At 36.9% G+C, this 14,979-nt stretch overlaps 1 long non-coding RNA gene across 1 annotated transcript in view; it reads right to left on the bottom strand.

Moving 5' to 3' along the window:
* Positions 1-32: 32 nt before the first annotated feature.
* LOC106522904 (uncharacterized) overlaps positions 33-14,979 on the bottom strand; it is a 37,291-nt gene continuing 22,344 nt past the window's right edge. Inside the window, exons 2-3 of the long non-coding RNA XR_001310833.1 lie at positions 2,701-2,908; positions 33-168 (exon numbers count right to left, since the gene is read on the bottom strand). This is a non-coding gene — a long non-coding RNA (uncharacterized LOC106522904). The remainder of the gene's footprint in view (positions 169-2,700; positions 2,909-14,979) is intronic.

Here is a 14,979-nt window from a genome sequence, read left to right as displayed (position 1 = left end):
AGTCAGTTGACAGCCGAATGCTTTGTCTGGTTTATTTATTTATTTACTTTTTGTTAAGTTTGTGTTGACTTTCAGGTTGAGAAGTTTTAACTCTCCGATTCTGCTTCGTATTCACGGCAGCAGCTGCAGACTGCTGGAGACCTGCCGCCCGAGCGGCCGGCCGGCCAGCTGGATGAAAGAGAAAAGACATGAAGAGGCTTCTGTGAGAATAAAGCAGAGATCAAGGCRCCAGGATTCACAGGAGGAGGAAAAAATCTGAGTTTTATTGAGAAGTCTGCTGCGAGTTGTAAACCTGTGCTCTGAATTCTTAGTAACAACGACTCAGTCTTTTGTAAGAAACCACTGAAGTCAATAACAAKGCTGAGTGAGGTGACATTTACTGTTAGATTCAAAAATAAATATAAAAAGTCCTGTTCACATGAGGGATTGTAAAACAAGGAGCTGGAATTAAGACCGTGTTCTCACTAAATCCTTACTGTGAACTTAAAAAAAAAGTTAAAACCTTAATTTRAATAGAAAAAATAACCTAGAAATATTAAGCATTTAGCTTGTTTTTTTTAGGTTTTGTTATAACTTTTATTTTAACGCCAATATAAAACATTAAAGATGTGATCTCACTTTTTGTCTGTTAGCAAAATTTCACATGAACCTGCGACCTGATTCAAGATGGCCGCCACAGATAAGAGATCTTGGTTATTTAGTCACGACACAAAAAATGCTTTAAATCTGCCATTTCTAAAGATATTGAGCTAAAATTTGTTGTGGTAGTAGCTGAGAGTCATCCCTGACACTTACTCTGAGCACTGACTGATTGCATTAATTTTTAGAGTGTAAGGTGAGSGATAAGCATTCCTTCGTATTTAATCTTTATTTATATTGGAATTGATCAGTTTAGAGTTTTTRTTTAAGTTTAAAGCTAAACTTCTGCTTGTAGCTAAACTGCTGGTAAGCTCCAACAAGTTTTATATATTTATATATATTTAGTATATTTTCCAATAGGACAGATTTTCCTCAGAGCACGATTCGTTTTTGGAATCTGTCGATGTTCCTAACCTTCAGAAATCCAGTGAAAGTCTTTTTGCTTCTGGCCTGCAGCCTGATAAATGAATGCAGAGGTATGGGAATGAGGTGTTTTCAGAGCCTTATCCTTGATATTTAAACATATTCCTGCAGGAAAATTTTTACATCAAGATATTTAACTCGTGGTGAAAAACTGAAATAAAATTGAATTACTAAAATAAACTGTATTAAATCAAATATTGTACCTATTTTCCCACATTTTATTTTGGTTAAAGGTGTTTTCACTCTGATCTTTTCCTTTTGTTTACACAAATTCTCAGCTTCTCGTTTGTTTTTATTTACCTCGACGTTTTATTGTGGCAGAATAACACAGAAGAATTCACATAATACTTTAGTCTCAGAGTTTGTGAAAACCTGTTCCTTTCTTCAAGTTTTCAGTTTATTCATCATCTTTAAAAGTGTCTGACATGCATATCCTGCGAAAACAAAATGTCAAGCCTCTTTATAATTAAGAAACTCTGCCCAAAACACATGATTTTACACATTCTGTCACATAAYCGGCATATTTTATTTTTAACTGGRATCAGACAAAGTGAAACAGGAAGTGACATAAAAGAGGAACTCTCTTTTACTGCGTTTAGAAAACCCTCTGTTACTTTTAGCTTTTAGCTAGCATTTTGCTTTTATCTAATCTTTTACTTCGTTTAGCAAACCTTTTGTTACTTAATTAGTGTTTTACTCAGTTTAGCACTTAGCTAGTCTTTTGATACTTTTAGCTTCTAACTACTGGTTTGATACTTTTAGCTATCAGCTAGTGCTTCATTCTTTTAGCATTTGGAATAATATTGCCTGTTTTAGCTATCCTTTTACTGATGTGTTTAAAACCAGCCTTTTGTTACTTTTAGCTGTTTTACATCTTTTAGCTTTTAACTACTGGTTTGCTATGTTTAGCTGATGTTTTGTTTTACTTTAGCTTTCAGCTAGCCTATAGCTTCATTTTAGCTTCTTTTGTTGCGTTTAGCTGGCCTCTCGTCCATTTATTCAGTCTGATTCCACCTCACTGACAGTCCTGCACTTYTTGGTCCAACTCTGCTAAACAGTGACATAAACTCTGATCTGGGTAATAATCTAGGTTAAAATACAGGAACCATGTGGAACCATCTTTGCTCAAAGATCACGAAGTTCTGAAAGTGATGTTGTGACTTTCTCAGAGCTCCGATTTCATCATTTCAACATCAGACAATCTGCAGTTTGTTCTTAAAAACGTTCAAACGAACCAGCCTGCTAGAGTTTCAATTTGTTGCAATTTCACATTTTTGAACTTTTTTATTTAGTTCTGTAATTTTCCAAAATATTCAGAGCTACCAGCTGAAGCTGTGCTGCTGATGAGCACAACAAACAGGTAATCAGGAGATGATCACAGCTTTATTTTCTATAATAATTCAGAGGTTTTTATGAGTAACGCTTGAATTTTTCTTRGTTTTTTAGAAGTGATGATTAGCGAAGCACTAACCTGCAGAGATTAGACCTAAGACTATTAAAATGTATAAGAACTGTCAATCAAAGTGTCATGTTTCTTGATTTAATTAACTTAATAAAAAGAAACGTTGTGCATGTAGGTAAATTAGTGAGCAACAGAAAGCCTGGAGGTGTGGCCAGCCTGTGTTACTCAAGCCTTACCTGACAGATGGTGTGAAATGCCTTCAGGCTCTCGGTCTGATGAAGACAGAAGCRGATCTCATCGGGGAGGCGTTTCTTGTTTGGTGGACAACAGGTGAAGCTGTGTTTCTTCTGATCTGTGATGAGCTGGGCTTCTTAAAGCTGACAGTCTGTCTGAAGCGCCGTGTCTTAATAACGAGTCGCTCCAGGGGTGGAAACTGAAGTCTGTCTGGAGGAGTAAGAAAAGAGTTACTGGCGTGTCTGAGCTGTGCTTTAATAAACCTTCCTTTTATTTATGACCACTAGAAAACACAAATCTTGGTTGCAATTACAGACTATAAAGAGTCTGCCATGATTTTTAGGAGAAAGGACCCAGAAGCAGGTACGTAGGAGCCACATTCAGGATGAAAACTAATTACTTTCACAACAATAACATGTCCAATAATGCTTCAAATCCAGCCTTTAGGTGGTTTTAAAAGGTTTATAAAACTGGGCAGAAAAAGATTAAAAATCAGCTTTGCGTAACTTTTTTATCTGTTGTTGGACAAATGTTTCACTAATCGTGTTGCTTTTCCTCTCAAGGCATTTAAGGTTAATTTTGTTGGCTTTCTTTCAGGAATYAACAGGTTTTCATCACAGTTTTACTTCACAACAAATAAAAAAATCTAAATAAATAAGCTAAGAAACTGTAAAATTACCATTTAGACTGAAAGTTACGATAATTAATCCAAAATATTTTCTTCTAAAGACAAATTTGTGCTCATTTACGAGACATCACGACCAATAATCTGTTGTTTTGGTTCATGAAGGTCCACCGATTTAGAAGCTTTATTTATCCCCAATAACAAGCAAACTGGTGGAAAACTCTAGATGATTAATAGTTTGGTTCAAACCTGATATAACCAAGGTATAAATGTACTTTTCAATGATTTTATCATCCTTCAGACCTACTCACTAGAGTAAGATGAGATCCTTTTAATGCTAMTCAATTGACCAACTCTTACTGGAACTCACATTTTACCTTGGCTATAAATACACCACTCCAAGTAATCTTTACGCTTCAGAATACTGAGGTTTGAGAAGCTCGATGCTCTAAAAGGAGCGTAACGTTTTACATGTGAAGAAGAAATTATCACCTCGTCATTTAGAGCTTTATAGATTCAGGACGTCTCCTTTTCGTGTCCAAACTAAACAAGAAAAAGAAGCAATTTACAGCAGAAAACAACATTTTGATTGGCCTCTACCAAAAAAGAGAAATACAACTGAATTATCAGCTCGGTTACAGACAGAAAATGAGTTGTGCAGTCTTTATGTGCACAAAAGTGTTGTGTGGATTAACTTGGATTGCATTTTCGGAGGAGACGAATGATGTAATTTTGATTCATCTGCAGCTGGCAGCGGCGTCATTACAGCTCGGCAGCAACGGAGACGAGCTTCATTCAAAATGACTAAATTACCCAGAATACTGGTGAGGTGACAAAGTGAGCAAGAAAGCATGAGACAAAAAGATGTCGAACAGATTTAGTGATGGGTGTCATCAGCGAGAGCAAGAAATAAAAAGGACATTTTGGAGGAATTCCTGATAATTTCAACATCCTGATAATCATCTAAAAAAACGTTTAAAGGAGCAGCATTTAGGATGTTACAGTTTTAGATTATTGCCTCATCCTATCCTTTCCAGAAACAGAGAAACGTTTTATTTTTCCAATGCAACCAATAAATAAGCATTTTGTTTGTGCTTTTGTCATTTTACCTTCCATTTCTGCAAGATTTTAAAATCTAATAACAGTTTTATGAAAGAAAGAGTTTGTTTCCAAAGAAAATGTAAATATTAGAGCTGGGTAAAAATAATGGATTTATTGTGCATGAGACTGATTTTTCCTCGTGATGTTAACCATGAAGCAGTGGTGCGTTTATGTTTTGTGTTACTCCTGACTTAACATACGTTTACATTTGGTTGATGTTCAGAGCTAACGTTAGCTTCTGACAAAGAAACTACAGAATCACTAACATTTCCAGCAGAATCTCTGCAGGACATAAAAATAACTGAGACCATGGCAAGTTTTGTTTCCATTTAAAAATGGCACCARTGAGACTTGAGACAGTTTTGTTTGGAGGAAATCGAATCGATTTAGGGAACTGACCACAAAAGCTAACCCTATTATTTATACTAAGAGACAGACTGCATAAGAAATGTGAAAAATTATATTTTAAATTTTTTTTGCTTTCTAATTGTTTAAGGAGTGATGTTCACAAGTTCACAAGTAAAAACACTCCAAAGATTGTAGAAATGTGTAAAATACAMAGTTTTCATTGTTTGAAAGGATGGATGCTGAGGAACTCAGAAAAACCCTTCAGGAACAGAGGACATCTAAAAGTATCAAAATGTCTGTTTAAACTAAAAAAAAAAGTTCCTGGACTTCACTGRCAGACTTCTGAGGAAACAGGAGACTTTAGAAGAAAGCTGCCAAAGCAGCAGCCTGGCTGACAGAAGTATAGGGTCAGACAGAGGTACGTTATTTTTAATAATAAAAAAAGGGACCAAATATGAGACATTTTCATAAAACCTGCCAACAGAGCCGGAGTACCCGGTGAAAAAGTATTGTTTGCACTTCAAGCGGCGCAGGTGACACTTTACCTCAGCAGGATGTGCTCGCAGCTGAGACAGTTTACGCCAACGAACCCATGACTCAGCTCCGACTGCTACGAGCTGCAGGGCAGCCTGTGCAGAGCTGTGTTTGATTTAGAAAGCCTGAGAATGGAGGAACACAGAGGGGGAGTCTGTGTGTACACACAGCCAGAGGGGCTAACTGACAGGGATGCAGGCAGAGAGCTAATTGACCTGCTGCTCCACAAATGAGACCACTTGTGGAGGACTCGGAGCTGCAGTCAGATATCAGACTGGAAACAGCAGAAACAGACTAAAAAATGAACTCTGAACCTCAGATATAAACTGGATTTCTACAAGACTTAAAGCTAATTTCCAAGAAAACAGAAGCTGCATTATTAAAGCTGTCCTTTCAGCTCATCCCTACAAAACATAAAACATTCGATGTTTTAAACGACACAAACATTAATGTCGCTGAACTGAATGCACAAAGTCACAATTTTTTTTACATCTTTGATATTATTTTTATCTTAACTAGGTTGTCCAATTAAAAATGCTAACAATATAATTAATTTGAAACAGAAAACCGGAAGTCTACCTCATACCTGACAACAGGAACACCTGCTCATGTTAACAAGCAACCGTGGAGTGAAGCAGTTCTATGGGGGAAATTTTGTAAAAGATCCACTCAAAACTAAGCATTTCCCAGCCATTTGAAAAGCATTTAACTAAAATTATTGGGAAGTTATTAAACATTTTTTAGTCCCCCATTTGTGGCGTCCCCTAGATTGAAGGAGTCCTCAGTATTTGCCTGGACCTCCTATTCCATAGGCTGGTTTAAGAGCCAAAACTTTAGAGCAGAGGTCTTCAGTGATGGGGTAGGTACTGCAGAGGGGCTGCAAAATATTTTAAAGGTTTTTAAACACCTTTTTTTAAGTTAAGTCTTTAAACCCACATTACCATGTATCAAATAGATAAATTGAGGCTTAAAACTATGTATTTCATATAGAAATGCACAAATTCAGTGAAAACACCAGCTGAATTCTGTTTCACTCAGCCACACTGCAACTCCTAATATAATATAATGATAACAGTCAACTAATGTCAGTATGAAATGTATATATCTCAAACTATTTGGGGGTCCCAGACTGAAAAACATTGAAAACTCCTGCTTTAAACTAACATTATTTTATGCTTGGAAATGATGGAGAAACTTTAAACATTATACAAGATCTCAACAAAGTATGTACCCAATTTTATCTGTAAAATKGACAGAATTGTCATCATTTATTTACTTTTTAATGTTAAAATTGATTTTATTATTTGTGTTTTGAATGTCTTTGTTTACAGCATTTTGACCATCCGTGTTTTTAAAGAATAGAATAGAAGAATAGAAATATCCTTTATTGTCCCGCCATGGGGAAATTCATGTGTCACAGCAGCATCAGTACAGAGGTTCACAAGCTAGTTTACAAACTATAGACAATGCACACAAAATGAAATTACCACTAACTAGCAATGATACTACTACTAACAATAAAAATATAATTTAAGGGACTGTGCAAGAACAAAGGTGATTTATAAATAAAATTGTGTAGTATTTGTATGTTTTTTAAGGTCAGCCAAGGAAAGTATTGTTAAAATTTGACCCACGGACAATGAAGACTAAATAAATCATTAGAAACTAAAAGAAGTTTTACATTTGATTTTTATTTCTGATCATTTCTGTTAAATCACATTTCTTTAATTTCTAACTGATAAAGTTTATCTGATGAGTTTTGATTTGGTGCATTTGTGTTTAAAATGTTAAAAGTAAATTCCAACAGGTTATAAAAAATAAAAATTAGATCACCTTGAAACCTGAGAAGTGAAATGCAGATTGTCATGTCAGGTCACATACGCTGCTAACGCTGCCTGGTACACTTTGTGAATACAGAAGAGCAGCTGCTGTCGTCCAACTCAGCATCTGTTCACTGATGCTGTGGATTTATTAGATCATGATAAAAACCAGAGAACAGGGGAAATAAGAGCTGTTTGCTCCAAACTGTGAAGACAAACGTGCTCTTGTTTAATCTTTATGGTATTTTTATGATCATCTTCTAATAAACTCTATGTCCATATGAAGACAAAACAAACTACTGATGAATGTTTTGAAAAWCTAAAAAATGGGAATGTTTCAACTTGACAGAASAGATATCACWTCTTTAAWGTAGCAAARAAACAAAAGAACTTAAAGCTTCCAYTTGAACTGCACAGAGGTTTTCTGTTTTATTTCTGAGTGTATGGGTTTATTTAATCGTAGCTGCAGACTCTGAAAATTAGATTTTATCACATTCTSGAGTCAATATTTGCTGTTAGATTGTGAAGCATTATTCATAACTTACAAGTGCTCCCAGATTCCTTACATAAAACTCAGCTTAAGTTGACAGAAATTCAACTTATCATTAAAAGGTTTTTAGAGGCTGGGAGTCAGTTTTATTACTTCCAAAACAGACAAAGATAAATCTCCTGAGGAAAAAGCAGAATTGTCTCTACGAGGTTCAAGGAGAGATGGTGAGGGAAAAACAACGATTGATCTGTTGCAGCGAGGAGGAAGGAAACGACCATATCCTCCTGCTGAGACGCCTCTCACGATCTGAAAACACTGACCACAAGAGAGAAGCAGGAAGCAGTCTGAAACCAGGCATTTTTCTAGAGTCCAGTACTATTAGATCATTTCCACTGCTTTTTATTTTTCTGATTTAGTGCTGTATTYCTAAAATGCCATTTCACAAACCATCTCCTGAGCATCTGTGATAACCACAGCTCTGCATCCAGCTGGGCAGTCTGAAAGAGCAATGTGAAGCATGATATTAGAGCCYGGGTTTCGCAGCAGGAGGACTGAGAGTCCTGACAACCTTTGAACATCTGTGACCCATCAGCTGTGACTGACAGATGGCACACAACACAGCTTCGAATGGTGCATAAATGAAGAGCAGAAGGTCAACGGACCAAACCTGCTGTTAGGACCGAGCGGCTGCAGACTGCTGAACAAACTGAAAACTCTGACGGCTTTAAATGATACTTAGTGAGGCTGTTAGGACAGCGTAGAGTCGTCACAGATCGTTGGACAGCATGATGGCTGCTGAAAGTCAACTGAACTGAAAGTAATGTGGATACGCCACAGAATGCAGTGTGTCCTTTTAAATAAGAAAAAACAGAGAAAAGCACATGTACTGTTGACAAGCGTAAGACTTGTATCTGTGTGCTTGTTTCCCTTCAGGACTGTGTCGCTCGTCTCTTTCTGGTCTGTTTCTGCTGGATTAGTTTGTGTCCCTGACCACATAAACTCACACACACAAACTAAATGACTAAACTCTACTCTGACCTCGATGTTTGTTTCTCTGTGACACATACAGTCATAATTGTACAGCGGAGTGTATTTTTCCTTCTACAGCAGGGATGGGCAACATCCAGCCATGAGAATAAAGTCATAATATTACCAGAATAAAATTCTAATATTACAAGAATAAAGCCGTACGAGAATAAAGCTGAAATATTACAAGAATAAAATCAAATTAATTCCAGAATAAAGTCATATTACCAGAAAAAAGTCGAAAGAATACAAGAATAGTCAAAATATTATGAAAATAAAGTCATAATATCAGAATTAAGTCCAAATTATATGAAAATAAAGTCAAAACATTACAAGAATAGAATTCTAATATTGCAAGATTAAAGTTGTACGAGAATAAAGCTGAAATAATACCAGAACAAAATCAAAACAATTCCAGAATAAAGTCATTTTACCAGAAAAAAGTCAAAAGAAAACAGGAATAGTCTAAATATTATGAGAATAAAGTCATATTATTACCAGAATTAAGTCAACATTATATGAGAATAAAGTCAATATATTACGAGAATAAAATCCTAATATTACAAGAACAAAGTCGTATGAGAATAAAGCAGAAATAAAATCAAAATTATTCTAGAATAATGTCACAATATTACCAGAATAAAGTCAAAAGAATACGAAAATAGTAAAAAAAATTATGAGAATAAAGTTGAAATGTTACAAGAATAAAGTCATAGAATTATGGGAAAAAAAGCTGTAAGAGGATGAATTCAAAATAATACAAGAATAAAGTAACATTACAATAATTATTTTTTTCCTCCTTAGTAAAACAATTAATTTCCTTGTGTGGCTCTAATATACCATCATATTTTGCTACAATGAAGGATTTTATTAAAAGTCGCCACTACAGCATGTTGCACAAAGCTAAATATGAGAAGTTTCATGAAGTTACATCTACATAAAACTTTTACCATAACCATAAACACACAGGAGTCTACACTCAAGGCATCTTATGCATATTTATATGTTTATCAAACTTTTTGCATTCATATTTATTTAACATGAGTAAAACTGTCATACATGCATTTGAGCACGAAGCTACTGCACTGCATGTTGGTTTAGTAAACAGTTTTCTTCTTGCTGCTGAAAAACAAACAGTGCAAAATTAACTAAAGTAGAAAACTACTTCAATAAGGGGAAGGTGGGAGTTAATGGTGCAGAATAAAGAGGCAGGAACGCTAATTTATATAACATTCAGCTCTTTGAATCCTAAATGAGGACAAAATGAAGAATTATATTGTGCTCGAGGTTAGACAATAAAGGATTACTTGTGAAAAATGTGTCATTTTCAGTCCCAGATGTGTGGTAAAGTATTTAAATATAAAAGCCTAGCAACAAAAACTAATTAAATAGTATCTTGGGATCAGTTAATAAAAATTCCACATTTGTCACAAAGGTGTAATAATCATTTTAGTACATTGGAGCTCAAAATTAAATTAGAGAATTTCCCTGAGATGAAGTCCTTTACTTCAGACTTTCTGGATGAATAATGCAGTCGACTAAAAATCTTGAGTAATTTTTAAAATCAAGGTTGTCTGGCTTTTTCTTGCTGGCTCATTAAATGCTTTCAGACCACAAGAGACCACTTCACTGTTCTTGGAACCATTTTCAGTATGTTTTTGTTTGTTTTCATACAGCCAGCAGTGGAGCCATTTACAGTCCTTCAAACTATGTTTATCAGATCTATTTAGCTCCACAACAGGCTCTTTACCTGGACCAGTAAGGACTCTCGAGAGCCATAAGGGGATGGGATTTGTCCATACATCAACCACTTACTTTTGAAACTGCACTGGCATGGCTAAGATAGAAGCTAAAGCCCTGTTTGTACGTGATCTGTCTCTGGAAATGTGGGCGTTTTTCCAATGATGATTGTGGCAAATCAGCATGAAAAGGACATGTTTGTACRGTAATGATGGGCTCGTTGAATGTACTGTAGTTTCCATGTCAGGTACTGGAGCYGTTACATCCAACAAGGTGAATAAACAAACATTTGGACTGAGGATGAGTTTGGGTCGCTCCTACACGCTGAAAAGGAYGAGTGCTATTCACCATTGTTACAGTCGTTYATCTACTCGCACAAGTTTGTTGACCTTAGCCAACACAATAATAATGACCATAATGATGCCAATTTTACAGATATTGGGACAACATGTATTCTTTAAAGAACACTAGTTTTATTTAATGCAATTGTGTGTACACGCTACGTGCACAGATGGCCTAAAGCTTGCTTGTTTTTATTTTACCCAAACACAAACATGAATTATGATTATTGGTATAAAAAAGCATGTTGACTCGTATCACTTTATAGGACTGAGCTCAGTTCTTTCTCAACCCTGAAGTCACAATTTGCAAAGCTCCTTCAAAAGGAACAAGATGTATTATGATCTTATTTTTTTCAGCTTTCACAAGCTCAGCGTCACTCTTTACAACCTACAAATTTAAAAATYAATGTAGCGACCCTCTCGAAGTAAAAAGCCCGACTGACAGGATCATTTTGTATCCCGGGTTGGTTCGAGTCGCTTCAGAGGAGCGGCGTGTTGCTGTACTCGTGTCAGGGCTCTAACCTATTAAAAAGAAATCACCCACATGTGCATTTAAGCAATTATTCATCCTTAATAACCTGATTGACACTCTCTGGTAATAATTTCCTGCTTTTCACCRACTCTCAATGCATTCAGCTCCGCCTCAGGCAACACTGTCCCTACAAATTAAGTTTCTGCTTCACAACTACAGTTTCCTCTTCCGCCTGTYCTCCTGCAGCTTCTTTTTTTCTCTCGTTTCAGCCTTCACCTGTCTCACTTCCTCCCCCATCTCTCATCAGCCACCTCGTTCTGTTCTTTCCCTTTCTCCCCATCCACTTTCCATCTTTCTGTCAGTCATTTTTCTCTGCAGGGCTTCTTCTTGTCAGGGCTGACACTTGTTTCACCTGCAGCAATCTCCCGCTGACAGCCTAAGAGCTGATCTGGGCAAACTATTTCTCTCCCATTGTAAACATCCATTACTGACCACCAACAGAGAGCCGGCTGAGGGGCCGAGGGGGATGTAAGATGCCACAAGGTGTCTGCATCTCCAACAAAACAAACCTTGTGAAARCTTTGACCTCAATTTTGCAACAGGTGAGAGTGATTCAATGCAGCGGAGCGGCTTCCATTTCACAAACTCGGAGCGCYGCTCGTCTCCAGCAACAAACACGATGGAGGAAGTGAGATAAAGAGGACCTGCATCAATTTAACCATTTGTTTCTACAATACTGTATAAACATTTAACCAGCTTACTGCGCACACGCCTGCCTCTCCGCCTGGCGTATCAACAAATAAAGACTCAACATCATTCTGCTCAAATTTAATTTACAGCTCTGTTAGGTGACGGCTTGCCTTTAAGGGACAGAGGAACTCCACAACAAGGACACATTACTGCTGCACAACAGAAGATTTAGGCAGTTGCTGAGTGACTTAAAAATGGACGAATCACGGAACARTTAAGTAATGTCGAGCTGCAGCTTCCATCAAAACGTCACAGATTGTGTGTTTCAAACGGGGGTTCGACCGTTGTTTGAATTGTTGCCTTTTCTCCCAGGAAGAATCAAAAAGAATTCATCTGCTGTAACGCTCCTTCAGAGCATTTGCAGAGCTGCTTATTTAGACCACTTGCTTTATAAATTGTTGCCTGCAGCAGCTGAACTGGTGAGTGTGGGATTAATGGGGACACTAATGACTCAGAGTGAATTCTTTTTGTGCTTCAGTAGCTGCAGGTTCAAAGTGTTAATGGATGATTTCTGCTTCAGGAMCAAGAAGGCAAATCTTTAGTTTTAGTTTCATTCTTTTCCCTCTCCTTCCAATAACTGAACGACTTTCAGATTTCTTAAAGGTGTTAGATATACGCAGAGATTTATTTATAGACACACTCGGTTTTGTTCTGCCAGAACTAACTGCTTAATTGATTTATTTTCTGGARAAATGATTCATAATTTGTGAAATATCACACTCTGCCATCTGTTTTTACTCTGTGATGAATAAATGCTGAAATGAAAACTGACTGTTGTGTTAAAAGAGCACAGTTAATCGAATTTAAATTTAATAAATGCTGTTTAATAAAGTGTGACCTCTAACAAACTCTAACACTAAAGATAGGAGAAGTTGATTTAAATAAAGAACAACTTGCAAAGCTGTAAATTTGCATTTGTTACGTTATTTTGGGATYGTTCTACATTCACACAAAAGATTATCAGAAGAAAAAGAAGAAGAAGCCTTGGGTTGATGAAGTAAAACAGACAAGTGACATAATGATTACGGAGTACAGATCTGTCGCGATAAGCAATAAATCAATTAATCGCACAACAATACCACCCTGAACATGCCAGATCTTGTCTGATCTCTAGAAGCAGGACCTCACTTTAGCTTGTTTGTCRTGCTAGCACCGAGCCAATACATATAAGGCAATATAGCGTGAGGGCTAGCGTGAAGGCTAACAGGCTAAGCTGAGGTTCTTCTTCSATGAAGCAGCTCTGTTGTCCTCCATCCATATTTTCAGTTCCAGGCTGAGTCATTTCTACCTTCTCCTCTCTGTCAACGCTCTCTGGTTTCATTTAAAAGAGTCGATCATCAGATATTGTCCAAGATTAACCTTCAGGGTGGATATAGCTCGCTAGCAGCTTCGCGCCGGTGACCTATCCACGACATCATTTACCCAGAATGCTTTGTGTGTAAATAAAATGGCTCCATCCGTGTTAAAATATATATTTTTAAAAATTACATACTAAACAGCCTACAGTATTTTTAGTCTTTATTTTACAGTTAAAATATGTTTATCAAATGAAGTCTAATGTTACAACTAATCATGGATCCCTTTAATGTGTAACCATATAATTTGTTCTTCTAGAAAGATTTGATGTTTTTGTTTTGTTTTAATTGAAGATAACTATTGTTTGAATTTATACTTGAGGGGAAACGGCGCAGATATGATATTTTTCTTCTCTCTGCTGCCTTTCATTTCATTTTATTTGTATTGTAAATAGTATTACTTTTGAAATGAAGTAAAAAAAAAGTCAGTAATTTCCCTGCTTGTTTTTTTTCTTCGTGTCTCCCTCTTTTCTAATCCTTAGCGTAGGGAGGAGTTAACTCTGGTGTCCAGGCTTATGGTTTATAACTTCTAAAGCAGGGAGGAGATAATCATTCTATCCATTTAAAGTGGTCAACAAATGATATTATTTATCACAATAATTTACTGTCCAGCAATATTAGTTATCGGTCTACGTGTGYGTAGAAAAAGTTGAAACTGACAGAGGAAAAATGAACTGGTGACAAAGGGGAAACACTGGAGAATGAATCAAACACCAAAGAAATAACCTCTAAATGCTAACCAAATGTTATTAAACAAAGCACTTCAATAATCACTACATCACYGTTTACTGTCTGCATCCCAGCTGCTGACCATCAGATGGTGGCCTGTTGGGATCAAACCCTTCCTCAGTCGCACCACGTCGCCCCGTCAGTTGGGCTCGGTGTCATTATCACCCATTTGACACGGTCTGAGAGTCTCATCTGAGATGTGAACGAGAAGCTAAAAATAAAGAGATCACGGCGAGCCGAAACTCGGTGTTGAAGGGATTTGCAACGCCTCGATTCCCATCAGTGTCCTCATCAAGCGTTGCTAACACACAACAATTATCTCATTTAAGGCCACTTTGGCTCCTGCTATATTTAGGCTCGTCTGAAAAGGTGAATTCCTGCTGAAAATGTTAAACATCCACCAGTATCACAGCTTTATAGGAACTGTTCGACAYCAAGCCCAGATCTGCTATTGATGACTTCAAGCTTTATTAGCGCCGCTAATCAAAATGCAAAGATTTCTGCGGCTGTTTATCAGCATATGGTACTGGCAAACTTCAAATAATTGAAGGAAGGATGAGTGGAAAAATGTACAGAGACACTCTTGATAAAATTCTGCTTCCAACTACCAGGATGATGAAGATGAAACGTGGCTGGACATTTCAGCAAGAAAATGGGCCTCATGCAAGAACAGTTCGTATGCACAGATTTGTTCTTAAGTTGTGCGTACGAGTGATTTAGGAGAATTTCCATGTTGAAGCTCGTTTAAAGTTTGCTGCATAATATTTAGACAAGCCTGTGAAATACTGGGAGAATACTGTATGTATAGTCTGGTCAGATGAGACCAACATTGAACTGTTTGGATGCCAGAATACACATCATGTTTTTTTAGGTCATATGGCACTGCACATCAGCCCCAAAACACCATACCAGCAGTGAAGTTTGGAGGTGGGAACATCATGTTGTGGGGC

The sequence above is a fragment of the Austrofundulus limnaeus genome, unplaced genomic scaffold (assembly GCF_001266775.1).
Source record: "Austrofundulus limnaeus strain Quisiro unplaced genomic scaffold, Austrofundulus_limnaeus-1.0 Scaffold139, whole genome shotgun sequence".
Classification (NCBI taxonomy): Eukaryota; Metazoa; Chordata; class Actinopteri; order Cyprinodontiformes; family Rivulidae; genus Austrofundulus; species Austrofundulus limnaeus.
This window is presented reverse-complemented; position numbering and strand designations above follow the sequence as displayed.